General features: G+C 38.5%; 1 pseudogene; it reads right to left on the bottom strand.

Annotated features, from left to right (window-relative positions):
* Positions 1-1,126: 1,126 nt before the first annotated feature.
* Positions 1,127-1,863, bottom strand: LOC103222255 (large ribosomal subunit protein uL16-like; annotated as a pseudogene).
* Between the last annotated feature and the right edge of the window lie 16,159 nt (positions 1,864-18,022).

Consider the following 18,022-nt stretch of genomic DNA (forward strand, 5'->3'; position numbering starts at 1 on the left):
AATTGAACACAATAAAACAAAATAGAAGGACATACCATGTTCATGGATTGAAATAATTAATATTGCTATAATTACCAGGCTACCCAAAACAATGTACAGATTCAATTCTGTACATTCAATCCCTATCAAAATGCCAATGATATTCATCACAAAAACAGAAAAAACAATTCTAAAATTTGTTTAGAACCACAAAATACTCCAGGTAACCAAAGCAATCTGAGCAAAAAGAGCAAAGCTGGAGGTATCACACTACCTGACTTCAAAATACACTACAAAGTTATACTAACTGAAACAGCACAGTAATGAAATAAAAACAGACATGTAGACCAATGGTAAAGAATAGAGGATGCAGAAATAAATGCAAAACAATTGTTTGGTAGTCTTTTGGTTTATCTAAGTATAAGATCATAAATTATCTGTGAATGGGATGATTTGACTTCTTTTTTCTCTAACTTGAATGCACTTTACTTTTTTCCTCTTGCCTAATTGCTCTGGTCAAGACTTTTAGTGTTGTGTTTAATAAACGTGGTGAAAGTGGGCTTTCTTATCTTTTTCCAGATCTTTAAGAAAAGTCTTTTGATGTTTTCCCCATTCAGTACAATGTTGGCTACAGGCTTATCATCTACAACCTTTATTATTTTGAGATATGTTTCTTCTATAACCAGTTTGTTGAGAGTTTTTATTATAAAAGGATGATGAACTTTATCCAATGCTTTTTCAGCACCTACTGAAATTGGCATATGATTTTTCTTGGTTCCATTAATGTGATATATTTCAATAATTGATTTGCATATGTTGGGCCATCCTTGCATTCCTGGGATGAATTCCTGCTTGATTATGGTGAATGATCTCTTTAATGTGTTATTGGATTTTTTTGCTAGTATTTTGTTGAGAATCTTTGCATCTATGCTCATCAGTGATATTGGATAGTAGTTTTCTTTTTCATTGTGTCCTTGTCTAGTTTTGGTATCAAGGTAATGCTGGTTTTATAAAATGAGTTTTGAAAAAAAAATACCTCCTCTTCAACTTTTTGGAATAGTTTGGGAAGAATTGGAATTAGTTCTTCTTTAAAAGTTTGGAAGATGCTTTGTGTTTCTGTGGTATCAGTTGGATCTGTGGTATCAGTGTTTTTTTTTTTTTTTTTTGGACAGGAAGTAGAATTTATTGGTGAGTATTAAGTGGAGGCAGCATATTGGAAGCCCTCATGAGTGCAGGGCCCGCCATTTGTCCAGAGGACCACGAATGGGGATGTACTTGACCCCACAGCCATCTGGGATGAGCCGCTTTTCAGCCACCATGTCTTCAACTTCATCAGCATTGAACTTGGTGAAGCCCCACTTCTTTGAGATGTGGATCTTCTGGCGGCCAGGAAACTTGAACTTGGCCCTGCGCAGGGCCTCAATCACATGCTCCTTGTTCTGCAGCTTGGTGTTGATGGACATGATAACTTGGCCAATGTGAACCCTGGCCACAGTGCCCTGGGGCTTTCCAAAAGCACCTCGCATGCCTGTTTGGAGCCCGTCAGCCCTAGCACAGGACAACATCTTGTTGATGCGGATGATGTGGAAGGGGTGGAGCTGCACCCGGATATGGAAGCCATCCTTGCCACAACTTTTTACCATGTACTTATTGGCACAAATTCAGGCAGCCTCCAGGGCTTCAGAGGACAGCTGCTCATATTCATCTGACACCATGTGGCCACAGAGCGGAAACTCATCCACTTTTGCCTTCTTCCGCCCCAGGTCAAAGATGTGAATCTTGGCATCAGGGACACCTCGGCAGAAGCCAGATTTTGGGTACGGCTTGTTCTTACAATACTGGTAACAACGGGCGGGGCGGCGGCCCATGGTGACACCAGGATCTTCAGTGGTGTGCCGAAGGGAAAGAGCATCAGTTTTAATTTCTGATTTGATGTGCACATTTTCTCCTGTTTCTCAGTTAGTCTAGCTAACACTTTGTTAATTCTGTTTACCTTTTCAAAACACCAACTTTTTGTTTTATATTTTGTGTTTTTTTGTCCCAATTTTATTTCTTCCCTGATCTTTACTACTTCTTTTCTCTTCTTTTTTCTTACCCCCGACATGGAGTCTCACTCTGTCACCCAGGCTGGAGTGCAGTGCCATGATCTCAGCTCATTGCAACCTCCACCTCCTGGGTTCAAACAATTCTCCTGCCTCAGCCTCCCAAGCAGCTGGGACTACAGCTACACACCACCACCCAGCTAATTTTTGTATTTTTAGTAGAGACAGGGTTTCACCATGTTGGCCAGGATGGTCTCAAACTCCTGACTTTGGGTGATCCAGCCACCTCGGATTCCCAAAGTGCTGGGATTATAGGCATAAGCCACTGTCCCCAGCCACTATTTCTTTTCTCCTACTAATTTTGTGTTTGGTTTGCTCTTGCCTTTCTAGTTCATTGAGTGCATTGTTAGGTTGTTCATTTGAAATTTTTCTACTTTTTTGAGGTAGGCATTTATTTATTTATTGGAGTTTCACTCTTGTTGCCCAGGCTGGAGTGCAATGGCGTAATCTTGCTTCACCGCAACCTCCGCCTCTCGAGGTAGGCATTTATTACTATAAACTTCCCTGTTAATGCTGCTTTGGCTGGGCCCCATAGGTTTTGGTATGTTGTGTTTCAATTTTCATTGTTTTAAAGAAATTTTTAAATTTTCATCTTAACTTTTTCATTGACCCATTGTTCATTCAGGAGCCTATTGTTTAATTTCCGCATGTTTGTGTAGTTTTCAAGTTTCCTTTTGTTATAGATTTCTAGTCTTATTCCTTTTGGTCAGAAAAAATACTTGATATGATTTGAATTAAAAAAAAATTGTTGAGACTTCTTTTGTGACTGAAGGTATGGTCAATTCTGGAGAATGTTACATATGCTAATAAAAAGAATGTGCATTCGGCAGAAGTTGGGCAAAATGTTCTATAAATGTCAGCTAGGCCTATTTGGTTTAGTATGTAGTTTAAATTCAATATTTCTTTATTGATTTTCTGTCTAGATCATCTGTCCAATGCTGGGAGTTAGATGTTGAAGTTTCCTCTTTATTGTATTACAGTCTATCCCTCCCTTTAGATCTAATAATATTTGCTTTATATTTTTGAAAGCTCCAGTGTTGGATGCGTAAATACTTAGAATTGTTAAGTCCTCTTGCTTAATTGACGCCTTTGTCATTATATAGAGCCTTTCTTTGTCCTTTTTTTTTTTTTTTTTTTGCAGTCTTTGATTTGTAATCTATTTTATTTACTATAAGGATAGCTATTCCTGCTCTTTTTTGGTTTCCATTTATGTGAGATATATTTTCCCACCCTTTCACTTTCAGTGTATGCTTGTGTTTATAGGTGATGTTTCTTGATGGGTTTCTTGCAGGCAGCATATATTTGGGTCTTGTTTCTTTATTCATTCAGTCACTATATGCCTTCTAATTTGAGGCCTGAGTCTATTTATATCCAGAATTCTTACTGATAAGTAAGCTTACTACTGCCATTTTGTTGCTATTGTTTTGTAACTCTTCCTTTCTTTCTGTCTTACCATCTTCCTTTGTGGTTAAGTGAATTTCTCTGGTTGTATACTTTAATTTGTTTTTTATTTTTAGTGAATCAGTTACATGTTTTTGCTTTGTAGTTACCAGGAGACTTACAAAGAAACATTTTATAGATATAACAAATTATTTTGAAGAGATAACAACTTATTTTAGATCACAAGGGGAAGAAAGGAATAACAAATTTAAAAAATATTCCATACTTTAACTCCATCTTCTCCACATTTAATTGTATACTCTCCTATTTACATATTTTTGTATTGCCTATCTTTTAGTGGGTTGATGTAGGTATTAGTGTTTTTAATAGATTTCTTACTAAAGTTATGAGTAGATTGCACAAACAATTATAGTATTAGAGTATCCTGGGTTTGTTATGTGCTTAATTTTACCAGTGGATTTTATACATTTACATGTTTTGTTATTGTTTTTGTTTTGTTTTAGCATGTTAGTATTTTTTTCTTTCAGTTTGAAGAGCTCTCTTTAGCATTTTTTGTCAGATGGATCTGGTAACAAATTCTCACAGCTTTTGTTGTTTGGGAAAGACTTCTCTCCTTCATATTAGAAGGATAGTTCTGCTGGATATAGTATTCTTGGATGACAGTCTTTTTTTTCTTTTAGAAGTTTGAAAATGTCATTCTCCTCCCTCCTGGCCTGTAGGATTTCCTTTGAAAGATCTGTTGGCTGATCAATTGGAGCTCCTTTATATGTTATTTGCTTCTTTTCTTTTGTTGCTTTTTAAGAGTCTCTACTTATCTTTTATTCTTGAACATTTGATTACTTTATTCTAGGGTTAGTCTCATTTGAGTTGAATCTGTTTGGTGTTTTCTGACCTTTCTGTACCTGGATATTTATTTTTTCCTTAAGTGTTAAAAGTTTTCTGTTATTATGCCTTTGAATAAACCTATCCCTTGTTCTTACTCAATTCTCTTTTGATCACCTGTAATTCTTAGATTTGGGTTTTTTAAGGTAACTTTTTATATCTTGTAGATGATCTTTGTTTCTTTTCATTTTTTTTGTTTTCTCTGTATTTTCAAATAGCCTATCTTCAGCCTCACTGATTCTTTCCTCTGCTTGATCCATTCTGCTATTGAGAACCTCTGTTGCATTTTTTAGTTCAGCAAATGTATTTCTCAGTTCCATGATTTCTGTTTGATTCTTTAATTTTTCAATCTTTTTGTTAGATTTCTCTGATAAATTTCTCAATTGCTTTTCTGTGTTATCTTAGACATTTCTGAGTATTCTTAAAACTGCTATTTTCATTTTTTGGTCTGAGAGCATACATATTGCAGTTTCATTAGGGTCAGTTACTGGTTTATTGTTTTGTTCATTTGGGGAGGTCATAGTTCCCCATTTGCTGTTGTTTTTTATAGATGTACATTTACATCTTTGCATTGAAAGATTGTTTATTTCAGTCTTCTCTGCGTGGGTTATTTTGAATTTTATTGGATAAGTTTTCCTAGAAATTCTTTGTAATTTAATTGTAGATTGTCTTTTTTCCCCGCAATTATGTTGTTGCCTCTTTTTTGGCACTAGATGGTGCCTTAAGCCCAGGGTTGCCTCAGTTGTAGTAAACAACCAGAGTGCTGCCCATTCCAAATGGGAGAAATCTCAAAGGGGACATCCTGGTAGTGTGGGAAGGTTGGCTAGGACTTTATGCCCAGGGAACTTGGGGAACAAACCTTCCACAGTGTGGTGCTGCTGGACAGTCACTCTAATTTGGCATCTCCTTTGGCCTAGTTACATAGCAGAGCTTCCAGGCCTTGGAATGGTAATACCCCCACCTTTGTCACTGGCTGTAATCAGGGTTATTTTTCCTTTCAGGCACTCCTGATGCTTCCCCATGGGTTAAGACAGGGACTGTTGTCCTAGGGAGCCCAAGTTGATAAAGAAGCTGGTTGTCCACCTCGGTCTCACTTTTTCCATTGTAGAAACTGTGAGTCAGGGAGAAATTTTTCTCACACTTGGTGCTGTGCCAGGCAGACTTGGAGGGAGGGGTGTCATGGATATGGAAGTCTTTTTACTATCTGTTCCGAGTAATTTCACTGCTCTGTTGCCCTGGGAACTGTCTCATTCTGATATTTGAGTTCTGGGATATTGCTGGCGATTATCTCAGTACCGTGTATTTGTTTTTGTTTTTTGAGGAGAGAGTGAAACCAGCTTGCTTTTCCTCTGTCATTTTGAAATCAAAAGTTCTGTTATACTGTCTTGATTACTTTAGTAGTGCTATTAATCCAACTTTATTCTTTTTTTTCAAAAATTATTTTACCTATCCTAATTCATTTTCCTTTTCACCTGAATTTAGAATCATCTTGTGTACATATATGGCTGAACTTTTTATTGGAATTGCAGTAAATTTATAGATGTATTTGGGGAAAATTTTCATCCTTATTATGTTGAGTTTTCCAATCAATGAACATTGTGTATCTCTGCTTTTATCTAGATCTTTGATTTCTTTCATCTATGTTTCGTAGTTTTCAGCATATAGATCCTGTGAACAATCATAAGGGTTGTTTTTTAACATTCAGTTTCAAATTATAATTGCTAGTGTATAGAAATGATTGATTTTTGTGAACAATTATTTTTAAATAAAAATATCTTGTGACTTTTCTTTACAGACTTTCTGAAGGATTCTACTTTATGTTCATGGAAATTACACTCTTTTCACCCTGAGATTTTATGGGCTGGTGAAGCATATAATTAAATTGTGTAATCATTATAATATGTACAGGTGACAGAAACAGGTTGGGAACAAACCCAATCAACTCTTGGTAAGCATATAAATCGAACAGGAGGAGCAAAAGTATGTCAGTGTGTCACAGTAGACTACTGGACTATAGGGATTCAGCATGGTCATGAACAAATAGAATAAATAGAAGGTCAGTCAATTAATCTGGAGAGTCAGCTAAGCAAAGGTCATTTAAGAGAGCTTCTGCTGAGAGATCTACATGAAAGAGACAAGAAGGCAATAGAAAGGCCCAGTTCCTATGATTGCATTTAAACATAAAACTAATGCTATATCCTGAGAATGTAAGAAACATATTTTATACTCATCACAATATACCTACTGAAGGAGCACTTATAAAGAAGGAAGAATGGCTATTATAATCATGTTTTTGAAAAATATTTAATAATGGTAGGAAAGATCTTAATTATAATACTAAGTGAAAAAAAATCTTAGGGAACAAAAATGTTATATACAATATAATATTACTGCAATTATACAAAAAAATATTTTTATAAGAAAGATGAAAAACACATCAAAATGTTTATAATAATTATGTATGGCTGTTGGGATATGGTTGGCATTTATTTACTTGTTTTTGCTGTTTTTACATTTTTACAGCTTTTACAATGGCTATGGGTTATTTTTACAATCAGAAAAAGTGTTATTTTTAAAAGAACAGGAATTCTTCTTTCTATACTTTATTTGCCTCATTGAGCTATCTGACAACAATATCCTCATTGTTCTCTTGAGTTGTAATGAAAAACCATTTCAGGATTTTGGCATTTCCCACAAATTTCCTATGCCTTTTAAGTAACCAAGCAAGCTGCAGTAGTTTCTACCATTTGATAAATTTACATTAATGATTATGACAACAATAATTGTACAGGCTTTGCAAAGCTATTTATTTAATAAAATCATTACTACAAAGACTTTAAGGAACTATAAGCAGGGGTCAGGGTCAACTTCATGTTTGTCCCCTTCACAGTCATCCAAGTCTTTCATTTAGCTAAGGTCACAAGCCCCATGTGGAGTGTCAAACCAGAAAACATTAAACACAGTTATTTCACTCTTTCTCCTCATTTTCTTGCATAGGCTAACCTTAGAGTTTGTTGGCAGGTGCTAGAGTTATACATAAAGTTCCAGATCACTAGCTGGGGGATTTAAAAAGAAGGTGTAGAACATCACACAGAATCTAAGGCTATTCTCCCTGCCAGTTAGTGGTTCTTTTCTGTGTCGGTTTTCTTAGATGAGTGGTTCTTCACCTTTCCTGGATCATAATATTCTCAGTCATTTTATGTAGACACTCAAATTTCCCTAAATTCTTACATCAACAAATCCATTCCCTCCCCCAACTCTATTACCAATGCACAGGATTTATTACAGGCAAGTGTTTCACGTCAGTCCCCCATGGGTGGCTGTAGCTCAGGCTCCATCTTCTCTCCCCTTCTGTGCCACTAGCCTCCAAAGTGGGCTTCCTAACTCTAGTCTCCTGAGTGGCATCCGTCTTCCACACCAACGCACTGCAGCCATTTTCCTGAAAGCAAACCTGGTCATGCCCTCCCTCACTTAAAGCTATTCTTGATGAAGCCCCTTCCTTTATTTTCTGTGGCTAAGGGGAATGCGGTGGTATTCTACCAACTTATAATATCACAGCCAGGCTGAGGAGGTCAAAGGATAGAGGACAATTTCACATGCTAAGTGAGCATGCCTTTCTTTTTATTCTCCCCTGTAGGGCAATAATAGTTGGCTTGAGCTGTGTTTCAAATAGGAGAATAATTTGCAGGGAGTCATTATGTGTCTCTCCAAGGATCACTCTTCCTGAGACAGATCCATCGATCTACTCAGGGATCAGGCTCAGAAAAGTGAACCACAGTGATGTGGGCCACATCTGTGAATGCACCAGGGAGCCCCAGGAGCCAGGTGGTAAGAAATGTCATAAAGGGGGTTGGAGGAGGATAAGCTCTGGGAGGAGAAAAGTGGAGAAATGCTCATGTTTTAACAACGGTTCTCAAACTTGGCCTCACATCAGAATCACCTGGGGAACTCTGAGAAATCCCCACACCCAGGCCCACCCAACCCTATCAAATCAAAGTCTCTGAGGTGGGACCAGGTACCTGAATTCTTTAAAATCTCCAAGGTGATGGCGCTGTGTGGAAGGTTTGAGAGTCAGCGGCTTAGACGATTTGGGTTTGCCGGAAGGTTTCTGGATGGAGCCTGGGTGCTGACCCTTTTACCCTAACTGGTTAGAGTGGCAGATGAAGCTCCACCCATCTAGTGCTAGATCTTTTGGAGATTTATTTTTAAAAGCCTCTCATTATTCCTCTCCCCATTTGGCAAAAGCATTTTCATTCATTTCCTCTTTGACACCCATTACATTTTTAAAAATTATTTAGTCCTCTACTGGACAGTCTGTAGCAAGTCCAGCCTGCTCTGTCACTAGTCAGTTGGATGCCAGGCCTCAGTTCTTTTCCAGGGAAGCAGGAAAAGTTGGAATAGGCCATCTTTAAGTTCCCTTCATCTCTTTAGTTTTAGAATTTAGTCCTCTACAACTCTGTCTCCATTTTTCTGAGGCTGTTCTGAGCCGCCTCTGCCCACATCCTTCTGGCTGATCTCCAGCCACAGCTGCTTGCCTCGTGGCCACTACTTCCTGCTGGATGTCCACAGGGCTGGGGTGGTGGGCAGGGAGGGAGAGTGATGATGGAAAACCAGGATGACCAACAGCTCTAAATCCCCTAAGGGTGGCATTCCTTTTTGAGGAACGGACCACTCCTCTACACAGCAGCTGAGATGCCGGAGTTCCTGTTTCAACTCCCCCACCCTGCTGGAGGCTGTAAGGCAGGGTGTGATCAGCTTTTACTGGAGAACATGAAATAGCAGGAAACGTCACCTACAAAGGCACATTAATCACATTAGCTTGGAAAGCTATCATCTGGGATTCAAAGTCACACGTGTGAGCACAGCACTTCTAGGCAGCCCGTTTCCACAGCCCTGCTGCCCATGCCTTTTGTTTTAGAAGACCAGTCTCTGCAGCTCACTGCTGCTGGAAGGACAACTCACGTGATCACATGTTGTGTACACATGCATTCACATGCATAGTAAAACCAGGTGAGCTTAAGTCATTTTGGCTAGACTGAAGTCAAGCTTCTGAAAATATAAAACGGTTGTATTTCTGGGCCAATGCTGACCCTGGAGGTGGCGTGTTGATGACGCCAGGAAGTTATTCTGTTTTCTGGTGGGGGAATACTTGTCTTGTACTTTTTTCTTTTCCTACAGAAAATGCAGCCATTACGTACATTTAAAAAATTACATTTGGGCTTTGTGGCATAATAAGAAATATATAGATATTGGTCCCTGCTCCTGATTCCTGACACAGAGCCACTAAAACCCTTGTAATTTCCTGAGTGACAGGGGTGCTAGGAGAATATTTTGTCCTAATATTTGGTCTCCGACCCGGTTCCCAGCACAGAGCTCTTAAATCCTTTGAACTTTCCTGGGTGGCAGGAGCACATTTCATTCTAACAAGGTGACTCTTGGTGGACTCCTGTATGGAGTTTGTCACCAGAAAGAACAAGCCATGATGAGAAGCTTGGAACATTCAGCCTCACTCTCCATCCTCTGGGTAGAGGAGTGGGGCTGGAGATTTAGTAAAAAATTGATCATGCCTATGTCATGAAAGATCTACATCATAGATTTTTCTATGTCTATAAAAATCCCTAAAGTAGAGGGTTGAGAGCTTCCAGATTGATGAATGCATCTATGTGCTGGGGGTGGTGCATCTCAACTCCACGGAGACAGAAGTGCCTGTGCTTGGGACCCTTTCAGACCTTGCCCTCTGCATCTCTTTATCTGGCTGTGTATGTGTATCCTTTGTAATATTCTTTATAATAAACTGGTAGGTGAATATAAGTGAGTATTTCCCTGACTTCTGCAAACTGTTCTAGTAAATGGTCAAAACTGAGGAGGAGGTTATGGGAACCTCCTATTTGTAACCAAGTCAGACAGGAGTTGTGGGTAACCTAGAGACCATCGCTTGTGATTGGCATCTGAAGTGGGGTGAGGAGTCAGGAGGAACTGAACACTTAACCTGTGGGACAAAATGCCCATGTGCTAATCCCAGGTAGATGGTGTCAGAATTGAATTGAATTATTGAACACCCAGTTGGTGTCTGAAGAGAATTGGGGAACTAGTTGGTGTGGGAAAACCCCACACACATTTGGTTACAGAAGTGTTTTGTGTTAAGTGTGAGTATAAGGAAGGAAACAGGACTTTTTCTTACAGGCTTACATTTAAGGAATTATCTTTCTTGAAAATGATACTGAAGTCAGCATTGTCTGGGAAAGTCTGGAACATAAAGTGCTTCTGAGTCAGGATCTTGTGTATCATTAAAATGAGGCACTCTTTAGGGAGGGAACAACTTACTTTTAGATGAGGGTCTTAGGGGAGACTTTATTTTGGAGCCATTTGTGGGCACATGAGCTTGACTTTCAGATCTCTGGTTGGGCAGGAACAGCTCCTTGCTAGGGGCTACTGAATGAACCTCAAGGATAAGTGAAGTTGAGAGATCTTAGGCCACATCAAAGAAGCGGGAAGGACACAGAGCCTTCTTCCCTTCTGGGAGAAAAGAGCACCGGAGGCCTTCCTTGCTTTGATGACAATGCATATCTATTTCGTGAGGATTAAAAGGGCATTTTGTCCATGGGGAATGCTAAAAATATACTTGTAGGAAGAAAGGAAAAGGGGGAAAGGGAAGATGTGATAAAAGGAAAAAGAGAAAAAGGGATCATTCAAAGTACTTGAAATAAAAATTTTGGTTAGCTCAAAAAAGAAGTAAAAAGCAGTATCTAGAGAGCAATAGCACGAAAGAGAAAACAAGCAAATATTCCTGGATGTTTCTTTCTCACCGTATCACCTTGAGTACGTTATTTAACCACTCTGAGTCCCAGTTTCCTCATCTGTAAAATGAGTCTCTCTTTACAGGAATTTTGTGAGGATCAACAAACAAAAAAGCTCTGCTGATTCGTGATGATGCTAATGCCAAACACCATGCACACTCACCACAGCCTAAAACCTTTTCTAAGAGCTTCACATGTATGATCTCATCTAGTCTTCAAAACAGAACTGTGAAGGAAGTTCCTTCCTCATTTGAAAGAGAAGACTGAGGCACAGCCCCTCAGCTAAACCAACAGGTGGCGTGCTTGGATTTGAACCTTGCTAGTCTAGTTGCTCTTGCTCCTCAGTCTGTGTTAAGTCCCTCCCTTCCTCACCATCCTATGTTGCAGTAGCTCCTCTTCCTTTTCTTCTTCTTCTTTTTTTTTTTTTTTTTTTTTTTGCTTTTTGAGACCGAGTCTTGCTCTGTCACCCAGGCTGGAGTGCAGTGGTGCCATGTAGACTCACTGCAACTCCACCTCCAGGATTCAATTGATTCTCCCACCTCAGTCTCCTGAGTAGCTGGGATTACAGGTGCAGGCCACCATGCCTGGCTAATTTTTGTATTTTTAGTAGAGATGGCGTTTCACCATGTTGGCCAGGCTGGTCTTGAACTCCTGACCTCAAGTGATCCACCTGCCTCAGCCTCCCAAAGTAGCTCCTCTTTTGACTATTTCACAGGTGAGATGCTAATTCTGACAATTCGAAAGAACTTTTGTTGGCTAAATTGGGCTCTATGCAGTTGGGAAGTATCACTGGATTTGACTTATCTAGGCTCAGTTCATTGTTAGCAAACATAATTGAGACACACTGAGATCTTGTGATCCAAGCCTGAGAACTACAAACAGTAAATCCACAAATGTATTTCAAAGTTCAAATTTTACATCAGTAAAACAAGGAAACGTAAGTGTCATTACACAATGGCAGCTTTCCAAGAATGAATACTTTTATTGGTGGGGAAAATTGGCCTTTTGGGTCACCTTACTTTAGCTCTTCAAGGAAGTGCAACTATATAAAGTTGACCTTATGTTATGATATTGAACAGCTGGGCTATGGAATATTTTAAACCAGCGTTTAAAAATAATCCCATACAGTGGGAATTGATGCAATCCTAAGGAGAAAGAGAGCTTTGGAGGAGTGTCTGGCTTCCTCTTGGCTTGAAACAGACAGGCAGATCTTGTCTACTCTGGTTAGTTTTCTAGCATTAGGACATTATGCAAATGGATCGGGGCTATCTATCCTGAGAGAGAAAGTGGTTCACTGGAAATGTTTTGGCAATCACAGATTCTTCCAGGTGCCTGCCTGAGAATCATTTTCTTACTTTGAGAATTTTCTTCCAAGTGGGCACAGATGACAGAAGTCTGGACTTGTTTGGAAATATGATCCCGTCAGTTCTCAGACATTTTTAGAATATCTACCCAACCCCAGCCTTTTAGCACCCCTATAATAATCATATTGATTTCATACTTCTAAGTTTGGGGATGTTAAAACAGAAATGACTTGAAACCCTTATTGTGGAATTTACTGTTTATTCCTGGTATCTCCTAACTTGGGTTAACATGGATTCTGATGAGAATAATTAAAAGTGAATAGTTTAACCATGTTTAGAAGAGTATTCATTCATTAGACATGCTGCTAAATGTGTCTAATCTCACAGAGATTAATTACTCTTTCTTAGTATTTCTCTTTCTCACGCACACATTCACTTACAAGTTCAGGCTGTCATTTTTTTTTGCCATTTTCTTACTGTTGCTTTGCAATCATAATAAAATAGTTTACTAGGTAGCATTTCTCTGGAATCAGTGTTGAGCTGAGAACTGACTTGAACATGAATCATGATAATGTATCTTACTGTTTACATAGCAATGAAGATTATCAAGATGAATGGAGAGGAGCCAACCACCCTCTTTATTCATCACAAAGTCATTCAGCCCTGTTATTTCTCACGCTGAGAGATTTATTGGTAATTTTGCTGCAGATAAGTTGTCTTGAAGGGAGCAAAAACTTTCAGGAATTGAGGTGCTTCTGAATCAGAGAAAACTATGATACGTCATTAACTCTGATACTGAATTATATAGAAGAAATGCAAAAGGCTCATAAGCACTTAGAAAAACAGTAATCAGTGTGTGTTGATTATCTCAGCCACAGCATACCTTCTTTTTCCACCACACATTTCCAGGGTGATTTGCACTGTATTTTCATATTTAACATTGGGGAAAAGTGTGTTGTGGGTGGTGTGGACATGTATTAGCATATTTTAAGATGGTTTATTTGGGCTTTTTTTTTTAACCTAATAAATTCAGTTCATGTGCACACAACACCACTCATATTTGCTGTTTTTGAAGTAAATTTCATTTTAATTCTTCCAATCAGTCAAAACATTTGAAAAAAAATAACATGAAAGTTTTGAGCTCAGGAGAGGTTTTGATTATCATTTTTTTACATGGATCTTAGGTCATTGAGTAGATCATAGGAAGACATTTGCTAGTGAAGATGAGACGTCAACTGTCCGATATAGTCATCAATCAAATGTCCGGCTCAGAATCAAGACACAGACCCTTCCATCTCCCTACCTGTTTCCGCAGCAGACCTGCAGCACTCCAGATGGTGTTCTTGGACTATTTTATAAATGTTTAATTCATAGAAGTCTACTAATGATCTATTATTTGATACTAGTGGCCAACCTTAGAATTTAGTGTGTAATTTCTGCAGGCCACAATGAATGATTTCTGATAAGAGGTTGTTGTGTTGAAGGAGAAAGAGCAAAGGAAATCTTTCAGAACAATTAGTAGGTTAAGTTACTTGACTCCCAGTTTGAGACTGAGAAATAATTTTTTAAGTTTTTTCTCTGTCCCATTCCCTCTTTGTGACCTAAAAAACCCCGAATAGCCAGAGAATAAAGGCAAAGAGCAAGAGGACTCCTTGAAAGTGCCCCCCCAGAGCAATTTATCAATTGCTAAATTGGTAGGAGGCATGTGTGCTTTGCACAATCCACTCAACCTGACATTGAGAAACAGGGACCAGATGTTGAGCCAGGGTTTGGGCTCCAGTGCTTAGGTGGCTGGTTGTGCACTTTCCGTTGAGTCCAAAAGCAGCCTGCTTGAGGAAGTGACCAAGTTGACTGCTCAATCTTGATGTCTACTTGAGAATTTATTGGAAAGACCATGGGCAAATACACTTTGTCTGAGAAGCTGTTCTTGTACAGTGGGTTGGAAAGACCCAACTGGAATGTCTTTTCCATGATCTGACCATTTTATATGCCTTCCTCCATGAACAGGAATTTTCAAAAATCACTGGCTACTTCCAACTGCACAACCAGGTGTGCCACTAACTCACCTTGACACTTGGCCAGTCTGATTGTCTTTGGCCTCGTTTCCTCAGCTGTAAAATTCAGAGGCTGGACTAGAAAGTTCTGCTCTTGCTCTGTGCTTCCAGCATTTCCTACCTTCTATTACACCAGCCAAGAATTCTTGACAAAAGCCCAGTGCTCTGGCTCCCCTATCCCCAGCAGCTTCTTTGCCTTTCCATTGGGAAGTGTTGGCTTTTAAGCCTGAAACAACATACCAGATGGTAATGCTGCTGGATCATCCGAATTATCCATGGCTCCTTACTGCCTGCAGAAAACAAACTTCCTCCATTGTCATATAAAGTCCCATGAACTGACACCCCACCCCCAGCTTTCCAACCTTATCTTTATTCTTCTTCCTCCAGACTGGTCTGCTCTTGCTGCCCTAAGCACATTACAACATCTCTGTCTCTGCCTCTTTGATTTCAGTAATCTCTGATGCTGGAATCTTCCTTTCCCGACCCGGTAGGGTAGCACTATGGGACCCGGCTCCACCTTGGCTTCAGTAGAGCTGCTGTTGACTCTTGCATTTATTTATAACCCAATTCCAACTTTTATTCAAGGGAAAAGATTCAAGATAAAAGTTAGTTTGGAATTCAGTAAATATAATGATTATAGACAAGCACCAGCTGTTGGCTCTTTCCCATGATCTCTACCCAAGAAGCCAGAAGATATTGATGGTTCCCAGAATCTAGTGCAAAAATCGTGAGAAGCCTTTGGGAAGGCGAAATAAAGTGGTTCCAGGTGCAGTGGAAAACATAGAGTGAGAGAGAGCCTGGTATTGAGGAATGGATTTTGAGAAAACTTTCTAGTTATATCTCTCCACCTCCGGCCCTCCCCCTCACCCATATTACTACTCATGCTTTTACGGGGAAATGGATGGTAAGGAAAACAGCAGCAGCTGCAGCTTAGAGCCAGCCAAAGGCAAGAGGCAAAAATTAGGGAAGGCCCAGAGACTGGCTGAGTAAGGAGTGAAAGAGTAACAACAGTGACGGGATCAGGAGGATCCTGAGAATTCTTTTTTTCTTCATCCTGAATGCCTCTCCTGTGTTATCAGTTGCATTCCGTGTAGCAGATCTTGGAAGACAGATCTACCTAGCAGCAGGTTTACCTGTAGCAAATAAGTGGGGAGGAGTTGCTGAACCCAGATTGTAAAGCCAGAAGATCCTTCCAAGTCCACATCCCTTTTACTCATTCTGAAATCCAGAATGTATTTAGAATTAGAAGTATTTACTTAGGGCTATGGCTTTTTTTAAAAAAAATCAGGGGCTGGGCACAGTGGCTCATCCCTGTAATCCCAGCACTTTGGGAGGCTGAGGCAGGTGGATCGCCTGAGGTCAGGAGTTCAAGACCAGCCTGGCCAGCATAGTGAAACCTCATCTCTACTAAAAATACAAAAAATTAGCTGGGTGTGGTGGCAGGTGCCTGTAATCCCAGCTACTCAAGGGGCTGAGGCAGGAGAATCGCTTGAACCTGGGAGGCAGAATTTGTGGTGAGCTGAGATCGTGCCATTGCACTCCAACCTTGGCCACAAGAGCGAAACTCTGTCTCAAAAAAAAAAAAAAAAAAAAAAAAAAAGTCAGATTTATTGAGCTATAATGTGTATAAAATCTACTTATTTTCAGTGTTCAGTTGAGTTTTGACAAGTGGGTGTATTAGTATAACTACCATCACAATCAAGACACAACAATTTTTTCAGTTCAGAAAGTTCACTAATGACCCTTTACAGAATTCCCCTACCAATACCCCACCCTAGTACCTTTCCCCAGAAAGATAGATCTGTTCTCTATCACCATCGTTTTGCCTTTACTACAATTTTACATAAATAGAATCATATGGTAGTGAAAGAAGTAGTCTAGCTTCTTTCACTAAGTATGATGCATTTGAGATTTATCATTGCATTGAATGTATCAGTTGTTTGTTCCTTCATATTGCTGAGGGGTATTACATTCCATGAATATCCCAAAAATTGCTTAGTCATTCACCGGTTGATGGTCACTAGAACTGCTTATAGTTTTTGGCTATTACAAATAAAGCTGCTATACACACTCATGTACAATATTTTCTTTTTCTTAGGTAAATGCCTAGAAGTAGGATTGCTGGGTCATATGGAAAATATAGGTTTAATTGTATTAAAAAGTGCTAAACTGTTTTTCTAAAGTGACTGTACCACTTTGCAGTCCCAACAGCAATGTTTGAGAGTTCCAGTTGCTCCATATCCTAGTCAACACTTGGTATGGTCAGTTTTATTTTATTTTTTAACTTTAGACATTTTGGTAGTATGTATTAGTAACATATGGTTTCAACTTGCATTCTTTTTAATAACTAATGATATTGTGGATCTTTTTGTGTGTTTTTTTGACATCACATATTTTATTTGGTAAAATTCCTGTTCAAATTTTTTTTTAATATTTTTAATTGGGTTGTTTGTCTTCTTATTCTGAGTTCCAATAATTATTTCTATATTCTAAACATAAATACCTCATAATGTATATGTTATTCAAATATTTTCTCCCAGTCTGTGGCATGCATTTTTATTTTCTTAACAATATCTTTCAACATTTTCAAGTTTTTTATTTTGATGAAATTCAATTTCTGTTTTTTCTTTTATGTTTATACTTTTTTGGGCCATATCTAAGAAATATCTGCCTAACTTCAGGTTACAAAGATTTTCCCCTATATTTTTTTTCTAGAAAGTTTATAGTTTTAGATTTTACATTTAGGTATTTGACCTATTTTGAATTAATATTTTTATATGGTGTGAGATAAGTGTCAAAGCTCATATTTTTGTAAATGAATAGCTAGTTATTACAGCACCATTTGTTGAAAAAAAAAATCCTGTTGTTTCCCTATTGAAATACCTTGGCAATTTTGCGTATGGTCTATTTCTAGACTTTCTATTTTGTTCCACTAGTCCATATGTTTATCCTTACACAATGACCAAATTGTCTTGATTATTGTAGCTTTGTATTAAGTCTTAAAATTAGGCAGTGTAAGTCTCCCAACTTTGTTCTTTTTCAAAATCACTTTGACTATCCAAGCTAGATTTTTTACCTTTCATATAAATTTTAGAAGCAGTTTGTTAATTTATATCTTATAAAATTTGAAATTTTGATAGAAATTATATTCAATCTGTAGGTCAATTTTGGGGGAAATTGATATCATAACATTAAAGTCTTCCAATGCATGAACACAGTGTAGCTCTCCATTTAAATTAGGTATTTAATTTCTTCAGTGACTTTTCATAGTTTTCAGTGTACAGGTTTTTGACCTCTTTTGTCAAATATCTCATGTTTTGGATGCCACTGGAAATGCATTTTGAAAATTTTGACTTCTAATTTTTTGTTGCTAGAAGATAGGACACGCAGGCAGATAAGCATAAAGGACTGACATTTTTAATGTTTGAAATAACTGACTGCAGAGGGTCTAGAGCATGTATTTTCAATGGGAATAATATTGTTCCCAAGGGGATGGAAAAATC

This window comes from Chlorocebus sabaeus, chromosome 17 (genome assembly GCF_047675955.1).
Source record: "Chlorocebus sabaeus isolate Y175 chromosome 17, mChlSab1.0.hap1, whole genome shotgun sequence".
Classification (NCBI taxonomy): domain Eukaryota; kingdom Metazoa; phylum Chordata; class Mammalia; order Primates; family Cercopithecidae; genus Chlorocebus; species Chlorocebus sabaeus.